At 34.0% G+C, this 13900-nt stretch overlaps 1 protein-coding gene across 2 annotated transcripts in view; it reads right to left on the bottom strand.

Annotated features, from left to right (window-relative positions):
- LOC135833008 (limbic system-associated membrane protein-like) overlaps positions 1 to 13900 on the bottom strand; it is a 489776-nt gene that overhangs the window by 421110 nt on the left and 54766 nt on the right. The window contains exon 1 of one of the 2 annotated variants that reach the window (XM_065346597.1): positions 7652 to 7879. The exons of the other annotated variant lie outside the window; for it this stretch is intronic. The gene's annotated coding sequence lies outside the window, so the exon portion shown is untranslated. Of the gene's footprint in view, positions 1 to 7651; positions 7880 to 13900 lie in introns of those variants that run through there. 2 annotated transcript variants of the gene reach the window in all.

Genomic DNA, 13900 nt, shown 5'->3' with positions numbered 1-13900 from the left:
GAAATTGCTTTGAAATTTCTTCCAGACGCATGAAAAAAATTCTTTTTTTTTACCAAAAATTTACTTCGTTTTTAAATCAAATCTGCGTAGAGGAACATATTTTTCGTACGAAAAATATTTTTTATAATATTTTGATATTTTTCTTATGTTCTTTCATAAGCCATCTGCGTATAAATTCGACAAAACTATTTCATCAAAGTAAACCCACTAAACTTTATAAAAAACAATATAAATTTTTTTGCTCGATGGTATTTTCAAACTTCTTTCAAAGTCAACATTCTCAAGATACTCGCTTGTCTGCCATAATATTGTAGTAAAAGCAAATCCTTTTACTCGAGCAGTTCCTCGAATTGCCTTGGTAATCCCCTCAGGATTGACCATAGCCACATTACTTAACGAATTTATGTATAATTGTACGTGTATAGCTTTTACGATTGAGTATTACAGATTGAACTATTCTCCTCATCAATTCTACCGCATTTACGACATTTAAAAGCGTTTTTCGAATTAATGATAGCAATCAAATCACCCTATTTCGTTGAAAAAACGAATAAAAATGATCAATATACGAATACAATGGTGGAATATATGGTACTTTGTCGCGTATGTATGCGTTCGACGAATTACTGTATTTCTGCATCAATGGACTATAGAGTCTAACTTTTCAGTTTTCTTTGAACAGATATCTTTGTATAGGGAGTCTCCTAAAATCCCAAATAACAACATTTGAATTTTGTTTAAGCCTTCCTTGTACTTTTATGAGCAACATTTTGCATTTTAAAAGGTTCGAGTGGTCGTTCATCTCCACCCTATCCCATCATTTCCACCCCATAAAGCCAAATTCAAATAAAATGACTTACTTAAATTTCCTTACATGGATACTGGTATGAAAACTTCAATATTTCTATGGCAAAAACTCAGACTCACCTGGAAAAAAAACAAAAAATCTGGTTTAGTTCATTTTAATTAATACATAAAACAACCGAATATTCGCATCAAGCTATTTTTATTCCGGCACATCATCAATAATCTATTGAAAAGTGAGACTACGCGTTCGAGAAAAAAAAGCAAGAATAAAATTCCGCCCTCTTCGACACTTTTAAAATTTATGTGCATAACCTATATCAACCGAATAATCGTCAAACTCGTTGAATTCGATTGTGATTTCGTACACTTGGAATATCTTCATGAATAACTCAGTGACAACGTTTTTCATCCTTGATTGAAGTATCAAAACAGACGACAGACGACGAAGGAGATTACAGGAGGGGAAGAAGTATGACGGAAAAACTTTGGAAAAATTTGATTGAAAAAAAAGAGAAGAAAACTCCGACACGATTAAAAAAAATATGGGTCATTGGTATAACTGACGGAAACACCGTTACATTTGGATGTTTCGCCGTCCAATCGCAATTACTACGAAAAAATGAAGCGAAAATACTGCATAAAATATGCGCATTTCAAAAACGTTGATTTTTCTTTCCTTGTTTTGCCCCATTCATTCATTTCAAATAATATTTTACAGTTCATTAAAAAAAAGGAAAGAAGAAACTGCGAGAGGAAAAAAAACACGAAACTAAGGACCATCCGCATCGGTGGAACAGAAAAAGGGACTACAAGCAGAAGCACAGACAGGAGTGAAAGATGCGAAAAAATGATATAAAAATCATATTTTTTCTCCATTCCGCCAAATTAAGAAGTATTATTTTCCGATGATAAATATTAAAACAAGATGGAATTTCGAGCAACGCTAGCGCGAATCGTGTATCGCTGGAAAGTTTTCAAAATGCGAAGATGTTGTCTTTCGAAATCATCGATTGTATCGGCGATGCAGCGAGGCCCGCTCATTCACCAGTTCTTCACCTTTGAATCTATACTTATAAATTGGGATAGAATTTTACGACGATGTGACGTCATCATTGTCAGATGATAAACTGGCAGGAAAAAGCCGCATTACCCGGCATAATATTCGATTAATCGTACATACGAGAGGTTGAAACTTGAAAGTGGCCCAATTTCGTAAGGCGGACGTGTATTCGAAATCCACATTTGTACACAAGATGAATATTCGCGACACCGCTGCGGCTGCTGTACTGGAGCTGGATGGCGGCGCAAAAAAAATTGTACATGACACCGAGGCCGTGAAAAATGAAAACTCACGCTCGTTAGTCACCGTGGATTCGTCAGCCGGCTGACAGTTGTTTTCACGAATGTACGAAATTGCTTTCGAAGAAATACTACCATTAAACGTATGGTAGTTACATGTAGCAAATATGTAGGTAAAGTACCCAGACCTACGCCTATCTAAGGTCGTCGATGGGTTCATGGGGGAAGGGGGAGGGGGACGAGGCTTATGATGACGCGATAAAAAAGAAAATATTGTGTCAGTGGCAGCACCTGGAATTGAGCAGGACACGTTTATACCGACCTGTCTCACAATCACTTCACAAGATAGAGAAACACTCTTAAAAGTAGGGTATTGGTTAAGAAAATGAAATACTATCGTTAGAAATTATGAGACAGTTTATAAAAAATTTTCAAAAATTAGGCACCTAAAGTAAATGTACTAAGTATTACAAAACTGTTTAAAATTTGAAAAATAAAGTTTATAAAGTAGCTAATGTTGAAAAAGATATTGAAAATGATGAACAATTGATTCAATCTCATAAAAGTAAATAAGGATTTTTGGGGAAAGAATTATTACATCAGCATAAAAATGGTCCCTTCATTGTAGTTGGAAATGATTAATAATTCAGAAAATATTCAAAATTGAGTAAAATATTAGAACAGGGTGTCCACTCATTTCTGGAAATGATTTTCCCTGACTTTTCCAGGTTTTCCAGACCAATTTTTCTATTTTTCCAGACCATTTTTCTCAATTTTCTATGCTCACCCCATACTTTAATTAAACATTTTTTTTTTGGGGGGGGTAATTTTTTTCATAAGCTTCTCTTCGAACTGAATACTTCTTCGGATATAAAAAAACAGCGTAACTTTGATTATTAACTTTTCTAATAATTAAAAATGCATCAAGTTTGGCCAATTGATAAAATACATGTATTCATATAACTTATGAAAATTTTTGTTTTCTTCTTCCGATTTTTGAAAGCCTCAAAATGTGAAATTTGTTCATTTTAAAATGAGAGGCAAATTGGCCCGAGCAAAGCGAGGGCGAGAACTTTCGAAAATTTGCATTTCAAGATGCCTGAAAACGAGTTTTTTTTTTGAATGCAAAGAGTGTTTATTTTTTGGTTTTTTAAAATTTTAATATTGGAATGGATGTTTTTTTGAAGGAAGTTTACTCTTGAAAAAGAAAAGAGAACAGGCTCGAGCGAAGCGAGGGCGGAAGCCTCTGAGAATTTGAGTTTCGAGAAGCATAAAAACGAGGTTTTTTTATGTGAGGACGAGTAGCTTTTTTTTGGCTTTTAAAATTTTAGAATAATATTTGAATTATGTTTGGTTTTTTTAGTGAGGACGACTAGCTTTTTTTTGGCTTTTAAAATTTTAGAATATTTGAATTATGTTTTTTTTTTTTTTTTTGAAAAAAGTTGATTTTGAAAAAGAAAACAGAACAGGCCCAATCGAGGGCGAAAGCTCTTGTAAATTTGTATGTACATTCGAGATGCTTAAAAACGATGTTTTTTTCGTGAGAAGTTTATTTTTTGGCATAAAAACTTGATTTTTATAATCTAGAAATTTTCATGTTGTCTTTGAAAGAGAAAAGAAAACAAGCCCGAGCGAAGCGAGGGCAAAAGCTTTTGAAAATTTGCGTTTCGAGAAGTGAAAAACAGTGTTTTCCTTTCATCACAGGTCCTTATTCAAAATTTTCAATTCATTCGTTTTTTCAAAATTCCAGGGATTTTGCGTGAAAATTACGAAATTCCCTGACTTTTCCCTGACTTTTCCAGACCGACCAAATTCCCTGACTTTTCCAGGTTTTCCAGGTTTTCCAGACCTGTGGACACCCTGTAGAAACATTGTTTAAAATGAGAGAAAAATTTGCCAAAAATCACAAAAAATTGCTGAAAATTATCTGAGTGAAATTGAAAAAAAAACCATCAGTATTCTTGGAGAAAAATTTAATAAAATACTTGTAGTTTGAAAAGTACGACAAATTGGTGAAAAAAATTCATGAGAAAATTCGCTCAAGTGACAGAAAAATCGTTGAAAATTAAATAAAATTTGAAAAAATATCATTAGCATGGGAAAAAACGAAATAAAACAGTTTGACATGAAAAAATGATGGATACAGTGCATTAAAAATAGCTGATATTAGATTACAAAAATCGATAATACTCGTATTCCTTAGAAAAAAAGTGATATAAACATGATGGGCCAAATGGTTGCAAAAACTTGATTCAAGATGAAAAAACAATTTTTTTTAATGCTTAAATAGAAAAATCGTTGATTTAGTGAAAAAAATCATTCATTCGAAATCATTTTAACATTGATTAAGTATCAATAAAGTTCTGTAAAATGTTACAGATGGTGTTTGAATTGCACAAGAAATCCATTTTGATGTGATGAAAAATATTCCATAAATTCAACTGAGATCAACTTTTCTTTCACCAGTTAGAATTGCCAGAATTTTGAAGAATACCTAACCTAATACAAAAACCGGTTCAGAATCGTTCAACTGGTTTATAATTTTTCTTTGGAACATGAGGACAAGAGTACTTGAATGATTCAGAAATTCTCTAATACCTCTCAAAAAAATTAGAAGAAAATTTTTAAAATTAAATAATATAACTTTTGACATCAGAGAAGAAGACAGAATCGATTGCATCACTGAAATATCAGAAAAAAGGGCAGTTTTTAAACCGATTCACTCATTCACAACCAGTTTCCTTCTGTCGTGAATTTTTCTATTACCTGATGAAAATGGCTAAAATCTAAAGATCACTTGTTTTAGAAACTGGTCCAATACTGTTTAATTGATTTGCAATTTTTTTCAGAACAATAGAAGGATAAGAATACTTGAATGAATCAGAAATTCTTCCATGCCATTATTGATTTCTTATTCTGACACCATGGAAGAATACAAAAGCAGTTTCACTTTCATGATTGAAAGATTAAAAAAATGAGATCATGTACTCAGTCAAACCAAATGATTAAACTGGTTCAAGGATTCACAGCTTCTAGATATTTCTCAAAAAATATAATAGGTACCTACAGAGACATGCTCCAGCATCATAAATGGTACCCAAAACTCTTCAAAACTCAATCTTTCTCCATTCTTCCCAAAAACAAAAATTATACTTGAAATGAAAAATGAAAATTGAAATTGGGTATACCTACGTATTTAATTTTTACCTGGACTATACCAAGAAACCGGTTCGAATCTACCAAATTGGTTTCGCAAATCAATCAATCTTTACCAAATGGATTCTCCTCTGCAGACTTGCTAACCAATTTTGTTGAAATTTGAATACCATTTCAACCACTTTCAAAGATCCCTAAACCATTTTCAAAAATGTATGACCTGACTGCTTATGTACATACATTAGCTTCTGAATATGCAACTCCCATACATAACAAACATACTTTCAGCAAACAAAAAAAAATCATCCGAGCCTTTTCTCAACAATGAAAAAAAAAACCAACCTAAATAACTTTAGCTCGTCACAAAATAGGTAATCTAGGTAAAATACACCCAGGTATACAGAGGTAAAACTTGCCATCGTTTTCGGTATCAAACATCTTGGAAAATTTTCGCTCAACTTGAGCTGCCATTCTTATAGAGGACGAAAATTTAAAAACTTCGAAGGTTAATTCCATGCTTTGGTACTCACGTTGGTAGATTCTTTAACGAAGTTTTTGCCAGCACTACCTCACCGCGCTGACAAAATAACCTCTCGTCGAATTACGCCTAAAGAGTCATATTTTAAGATTACGTGAAAAATTTATCATCTCAGGCGACACGAACTGAGGCCGAACAACGGTTTAAAAACTAAATTAAATCCCATCTGAGTCATAGTCTGTGGAAAAATTCGCCTCATCTAGTATACTTATATACCTACTCTCGAAGCACACAGACGACAATATTGAGCTCGCAGAAGAGTGAGGCGGAAAAAATACATACCGAGCGAACGCGAGAAAAAAAGTACACCGAAGTTTCTTTTTTTTTTATTTTAAATATCGTCATCGTCGCCGCACCCGTTGCTGCGGAGAGAAGAGGTGTAATTTCGCGATTTAAAAGTTTACGCGAAAGTTGTTATTAAAAAACTTTTAATACGAGTTGAGCTCCAAGGTAAGGGTCGTTTGATATTTTGATATTTATTCGCGGTATTTCGCCAGCTCTGTGCTCTGTGCACCAGAATGGTATTTGTATAAAATTCTTCAATGATGGCGATACTTTTTTCCGCCAGACGTATAGTTTATTAGAAAATCCTAACTGGTAATGTTTTCTACCACCAATACTAGTATTTCAAACAATTAAACACCAAAGCGTCGTGTTTTAGATATTTTACCTATAGTCCGGTGAATTGGACATATACAGTCAAGTATCAAGATCAGCTTTCGCAGCTTGCATTTCGTCGAAGCAGCTGTATTTTAAATGAAGATTTTGTCTAATTATGGAGAGTGGTCCGCCAGTTTGCACCATTTCATTCGAGAGGAATTAAATTGCTGAAAAGTTTCTGTAAAATGGAGATATTCGGGCTTGAGGCACTACGAGGTATATGCATCAAGTTATTGTTGACTGCTGAGAATTGTGAATAACCAACGTAGGTACTTTACTTTCCTATTACAAGAAAACTCATGCAAAATTAATTCAAAATTTAATTAATTATATAATGTTTTGTTTGTAATTGTTATTTTATTGCGGTTGGACGTTGGTACACTTTGAAACGATCGCTTTTCAGTACAATTAACTCGACGTGTTTATTTTATTCAACGAGTACCTAACAAAATGTGTAGAAAATCGCGAGCAAGAATTCCTCATAATTACAGCAATGGAGACTTTTAAAAAATGACGATTTGTTGAACGTTGCAATAAAATGACCCCCTTCCCTGGCCTCCCTGAGCACAAAAAGATAAACGTTGTTTTACTGCGCCTGATCACGAACAGATTCATCATTACTTCGAGTGTAATTAGCAAGAAAAACACTTGAAGATTAAAAAACTACCATAGGTATCCCATAAGTTCCGGCAACCTTTGCAAACTGAGTGCTGAAAGTAGGACAATTTTGGCTCAATTTGGCCGAGTTTCTGCCAGCGTAGCAGCTGAACGAAACCGAATTTTATTCCGGACCACAAGCAACAATGGCCTCTTTATAACCTTTTATTTTTCCTATTGCTTGACGGTGTTTTACCCCGCTGCTTTTCCACTATTGTCTGGTCGGTAATTACCCAGAAAGTGGAACAAAAGAAAGGCAACTTGTGGGACTATTGTGTAGCATCATACATGGTTGAATTTACGCCGGAGTAGGTAGCGAAAAATTGAAATACTTCGCCGCATTTTTCCACCAGCTTGCTGAGTTTCGTGTAGTAAAGGAACATTACGCACACAAGTCACAAGTGCGATATTATTCGAAATCATGTCAACTTTCTTCTTCGAAACTTGATTGATGCGTAGAATACTTACAGCTGGACGATCAATTCACATTCTGAGAAAACAACAGAACTTCGGAATTTGGATAAATGAACTCACCTCAATACTTGATACTGATAGGAAAATACTTCATCAATAAGCTTAATCATCAATTTGAAGACAAATATGATCTACTCCATCATCTGGCGAGTAAATTCTGGTAAACACTGCACTGGATGCGATGCTTATACTCACACACACAACAATTTTCACGACACTAAATCACGAAATTGAATTATGATGAACTCTCGCAAAATCAAAACGCATAATTAACGAGTAATTACACAAATATTAGATAACCACTTTTACTCGCACAATAATTTAGCACATTAGCAATGAAATCAAACAAAATCGAAAGAATGAAAGATGAAAGAATTAGAATTAGTAGGAATTAGAAATTCAAGAAATTGATAACGATGATAACGCCAACGCGACGCCATTACATCAAAGGGGGGAGGGAATGTAGCCAACAAGTTCAGTGAAAAGAACTCTAGGTACGCTAATGTCGCTGATAGTGATATTGATAATAATAATTATTTTTATTTTTTTTTTCAATTCCAAAAGTTCTAAAACTAATTAAATTGAAAATAATGTTAGTTTTTCTTCTTATATTTGAAGAAACAATGAAATACACACGAGTAGGTAAGTACATTTCATTCAATTTAACAATCAATTTAGAATTTGAGTTCTTTTTTTCTCAAAAAAAGTAATCGATCGGCGATTAGTTGAGCTTTCAATTTCCAGGACTTCAACTTCAAGAAACTAGAAATGAATTATGAATCTGTTGAATCTGTTGAACTGGTTGATTGGATTTAGTGAATTTCTTCCTGAATTGGTGAATTGGAAGCTTTCAGCTATGAAAGTTCGTATCGAATGATTGAAAGCGTGAAAAGTGAGTCCCTTTTTCTTCAGTTTTTGATGCATATTTAATTATTATCTAATCAATTTGTGAACAAAGCATGAACGAATTTATTTATTTTTGTTGGTAATTTTTAAGGCATTCAAAGTGAAATTCACATGAACATGATGCACAGCTCAGCATCGACGGTAATCGCGACGTCTCATGCTCAATTTCCTGTACTAACAGTTGACTACCTAGTCATGAGAATCTTAGGAAAAAGTGAGTTTTTTTCTTTATTCATTCGTGCTTTCGTTAGATATCAAAATAGCAATGTAACACATTCGATGCAAATTTCAGCCTAATCATAACCAACTTTGCTGGTGTTCGTACTTCGTCGTAGCCCAATCTCGTTGACGATGCTGAATTATTCGTTGTACAGTAATAACTTGTTGATCATGTTCATATTCTAAAGATCACGTTGACAATTCAGATGAATCGAGTGAGTTAAATGCCTCAACGAAATACTAAAATTAACTTATCTATAGTTGAGTACCTAGACCTATCTTAATGCATCGGTGATTCGTCGATTGATAGCAACATGCCTTCCTCTTCTGCATAATCTTGAACGGAAATTTCTTTCCATCTATTCGATTTTCATTCAATCTTTGAGTCGATATGTTTCCAACTTTCCACTCCACGATCGAGCTGCAATAGAAAATCTTTTTCGTACGAATCTATCCCTCGCTCATCGAGATGTTTGTTCTATAGTTTAATATTATTCTTCACATTTTGTACCCGCCCATCATCGTGTGTGCAACAGGTCGAACGAAAAACCTTTATTATTGTAATCAATCGCAAACTTTGGAAAATTACCGTAACATTTCTGCCGAAATCTTACCAGACAATTCCATTACGCTCGAAAGGAAGTTTTCATTAAATCGAACCATTTGTTTAGCACTGTTGCCGTTCGTTTTGCGAAAATTTTCCGTACCTAATACTTATGTTTAGTATGCGGGCGCCACGAAAATTTTCGCATCTCGTACAGCACGAGAGAGATGGTATCGATAATGTTGGTATTAAATAATATATACGCTATATCCGTTCATAATGTACACGCTTATCGTATAATATGTATTTTAAAAAGCCACCCAAATAAAAACCCTTCCTTCGCGACGCTATTTCATCTCTACCATTTCCAACATATTGTATTCCGAAGGTAGACTATATTACAAGCAAACAATAAAAAATTGCAATCCGGCGCAATATGTATTTGCAATTCTTACCGTGCTGGGTTACTTTTTATACAACATTTTGAATACATATCGTATTTTTCAGACTCGTAAGTAAGTACTACGTTGTTCGTAGCAAAACATTGGATTCTTTCCGGCATAAACAACAAAAGAATAATTTCCCAGTATTTACATCTCGTTTACAATACTTAACGCAATTTACCAACGGGGCATTCCTTTTACCTTACAAATGTAATATCAAAAAATCACTACACGTTTTGTCGTATACCAAATGAACCCTTTGCCATATAATATTTCACCGTGAAGAAAAAAATTCGCTTTTTTACTAAATCCACTCGATACGTACATGGTATACGAGCCACTAAACCGTTATAACAAAATGTAATAAGACTATATCGAAATAAGAATACCTTTTACATAAATAAAAATAAACCAAATATTCCGAATCCTCTCTCAATAAATGTTTTCACCCCTTCCACAAAATATTCCAAACCACCTACTCTTACTTCTTCCGTTTTTTCTCGGTTTTTTTCCCTGTACACTGCTCATCCAGTCATACTGCATAAAAATATTCTAATATATTCGTTTAATAAAAGTTGGTTCGAACCGAAATCCACACCCCTTGCCAACGTCACGCATAAATGGTGAAACCATCGAAGGAGAAGCTAGGCAATGTGTATATGTTACTTCCTCGTCGTCGTCGTACCATCTTCGCAAAAACCCAGTAACCCATCACCTCCACCGTCTTCTTCGCCATCACCATCGCAGCGACAACAACACCACGAAAAACTCTCTTATGAAAAAATACTAGCGACAAAAGTCTAGGTACCGTTTTTCTTCGCGTATAAATAGCGAATTTATATTCATTGAATAGAGAGTTACCATATTGAACAAATATAATCTTTCTTTTTTTATCCTTTTTTTTTTCATCGCCCAACCAAAAAAAAAAAAGGAAGAAAATCACGCTACGCCAGGCTATATCCATAGTACGAGAATCGCGCGCGGTGAAGAAGGAGAAAAAAAAGAGGAAACATAGTTGATGATCCGAGTCTTTGGCAAAAGAGACTTGACACACTACACAAGTACACAATAAAGAAGTGAATTTGAATTTATTCAATGGCTTTTATCCTTAACGCGAAAAAATTCGACAACTTAAACGACCCAATCGTATTTTCTCTGTAGCAAGAAACGTTTAAACCTAGAAAAATTGCGTCGACTATCGTACGAGAAACGTACTCCAGTAATTTTTTTGCACCCCGAGTCGGTTAATAGGGTGCATGATCCGATAGACGTCGTTTTATTGCTCCTGTTCCTGTATCGTGTGTATTATGTTGCTTCTTAAAAACACAAGAAAGAATACCAAAAATCGAAACTTCCTCGTATACCAGTGAATTCGAATTTCAAATACTTTCAAGGTGTAACGGAAGGAAGATTGCGGAGACGAATTTGAATATACGAAGGTATCGTTTGCAAATTTCATATTAGAAGAAACAAATTCCGGATTTTCTTCAGAAAAAAATTCAAAGATATTTTTCCAAGAAGCGAGTACTATTTATAGGTACGCAGTATGTACTCGAGAACAGTTCGATTGTTTTTCAATTTTAATTTCCATTTTTCCATAACGTTTCCATTTGCGCTGAAATCATCGGGGAATCGAACAAAATAAAATTACAATTTATTCGTATAGTAGGATATAGACATTTTTATTATTCTCTCCCCGTTCCTCTAGTTTATTATAAGGTAAATCGAATGTACCTACTTTTTTTTTTTTTTTTTTTTTTTGTTGTTGAGTTAAAAAAGAGGTAGGTATACTTACCTGAAAGTAGTGTTTTGGTCTCGAAATAATGTATACATAGATACCTTACATAATGCGCAGGTGGTTTAATATTTCATCATTTTGAATCAATACTTCACTTTGTCATTCTAATATTTTGAAATGAGGAAATTTTACTGAAAAAATTTTCCATTCAAATCAGGTGCTACCTACATCTGTATTTTGTTTTCATCCTGTGAAGTTGTGCTTATTTCGCAGATTTATTATGTTTGTTTCCTTTTTCCAGGGGGAATCAAAAATATTATTTTAGACCTGAATTACTTTTAGTTACATTTTAATTGAATTATAATTTAGGTACGTATAAGAATCAAAGGTATTCCATGAGAATGAGAATTTTTGAAAAAACTCAAAATATTTTAAAATAAAATATCATTTCCATTTAAATTTGAACTCTTACGTAATAATTATGAATTTCATCGTAAATTATGTCTGCTTGAGATGAAATCAAAAATCAAGATCAAAATTTCACCTCGCCCTCGTGATTTCGAACATGTAAATCATACCTACCTCACATTCAGTATGCTTCAAAATTTGTCTACTGAGGGGACTGAAAGAAAAACAGTGTTGAATTTGCAAAATTCATCTTCAATAATTTTTCCAAAATGTTTTTTGGCAAAATTGTAAATTTTCAGTTTTTATTACGTTAGTACATTTTTTTAAAAAATAATTTTCAGAAAATGCTTTAATTGTTCAACATTTCAGCAACTATCACAACTTCTCCATTTTGATGAACAAATGTCTCAACCTTTTATCGAATTTATCAATTTGCAAATTTTTTGAGTTTAGAGAGATGTTTTTTAATGTAACATTCAACTGCAATTTTTAAAATCTCAATTTTTTACGTTTTTTTTTTTTTTTTTTTTTTTTTTAATAGGTACATTATAATTTCATTAGCTTGATCATTTTGTAATATTCCGAAGAAGTTAATTTAATTAATACCAACACCCTCCACTCCCTTCATATTATGCTTAACCAACTTCAAGATAGTTGAATGACCCTGAAAACTTGCTTTTATATATTATAGATAGGCAGGTGTATCATTCTTTGAATTTTTTTTTCATTCAATTTGATATGACCTGTGGGATTTTTCACATATACATATGATCGCATGTAAAATCTCTTAAAAAATTAAAATACACTCAAGCAGCCATTTTTAGCCTATTTTTTGGTAAAATTGCCTTATCCTACTACACCTACGCCAAAACATGCGCTTAATTACCGAACAAACAAAAATGACCTGCTTTCCGCTTCAAAGAAAATTACTGCGAAAAGTGGTTGAAGGAGAAAAAAGTAAAAAAAAAAAAATCGAAAACAACGAACGCTTCCATAGCAATAGTGTTTTCTTTTCGGACGACGTCGACGTTACAGCTCAAGCTCGTGAACAAAAAAGTGAAAAACCCGTATTGAAGGTGTTTTCTCTATTTTTTTTTCTTTTCATAATTTTAGCGGAAATTTTCGCTTGTACTGCGCGATGTTTTAAGCTTCATGCAATATTCAACCGTGTTTGAATGTCATTTATTCGTAAATAACCCGTTATCGGACGTTAATTGCCTAGTCGACGGTGAAAATACGTCTATATTCTCATCTGTTTTTAAAGAGCAACATGGTAGCAAAAAGCAAGCGAGGCGGCGGCGGAAGGGCGGAGAGTGAGAGGCGACGAAAAGCGAAATTCTGAGTACCTTACCATAACCTTACCTTGTGTATAGTATTCTCGAGGTGGTACCTAATACGCGAGTACTGCGTCGTAGCTCGGTCGTGTTTTTAACATACGTTAAGACGATGCTCTTATTTTTAATTAAAAATATAGCTTAAAAACGGCGACGTCATCATTATTAGCGAACTTTACGGAAAAAGAAAGGCTTAAGGTGTTTCGACTCAAGGGTAAAAACCCTTTCACCGTAAGAGAGGTGTAATATTTAAAGAAAATGTTTTCATCTCGTGAACGAAATTATTTCACTGGGTATATGCGATTTCGTGGCGCAGACCAACGTTTCCTCGGGTGAAATTTCATTTTTCATGGAAGTTTTCTGAATTCTTTTAATCTCGGTTGGAGCACGTTTTCTTGTAGACTTCGTCATAATTTCGGTTCTCATTTTGTATTCCATTTCGGGGGCATTTTTTCTGCTTATTTTTTGCTTTCGCTGCTTACCTACTCTCTTTTTTATAATAAGTTTTGCCAAGGCTTGGTCTACAACGACGACGACGACGACGCTAAAATGCAGCTTCGTCTTAAAATGTAATTACCGATGAACGAGTAGTACCGAGTATAGTCTGCATGGCTCCCTGTACTCCCTCTCATCTTTATGATCTTCAATCCTCGAAACCGTAATAAGGCTACGCTTATATACCTACGCAGGTAATCCGAGGGTAATTATCCGAAGGGT

Source organism: Planococcus citri, chromosome 1, assembly GCF_950023065.1.
Source record: "Planococcus citri chromosome 1, ihPlaCitr1.1, whole genome shotgun sequence".
Taxonomy (NCBI): Eukaryota; Metazoa; Arthropoda; class Insecta; order Hemiptera; family Pseudococcidae; genus Planococcus; species Planococcus citri.
Note: the sequence above shows the minus strand (reverse complement) of the source record. Positions and strands in the feature narration are given on the sequence as shown.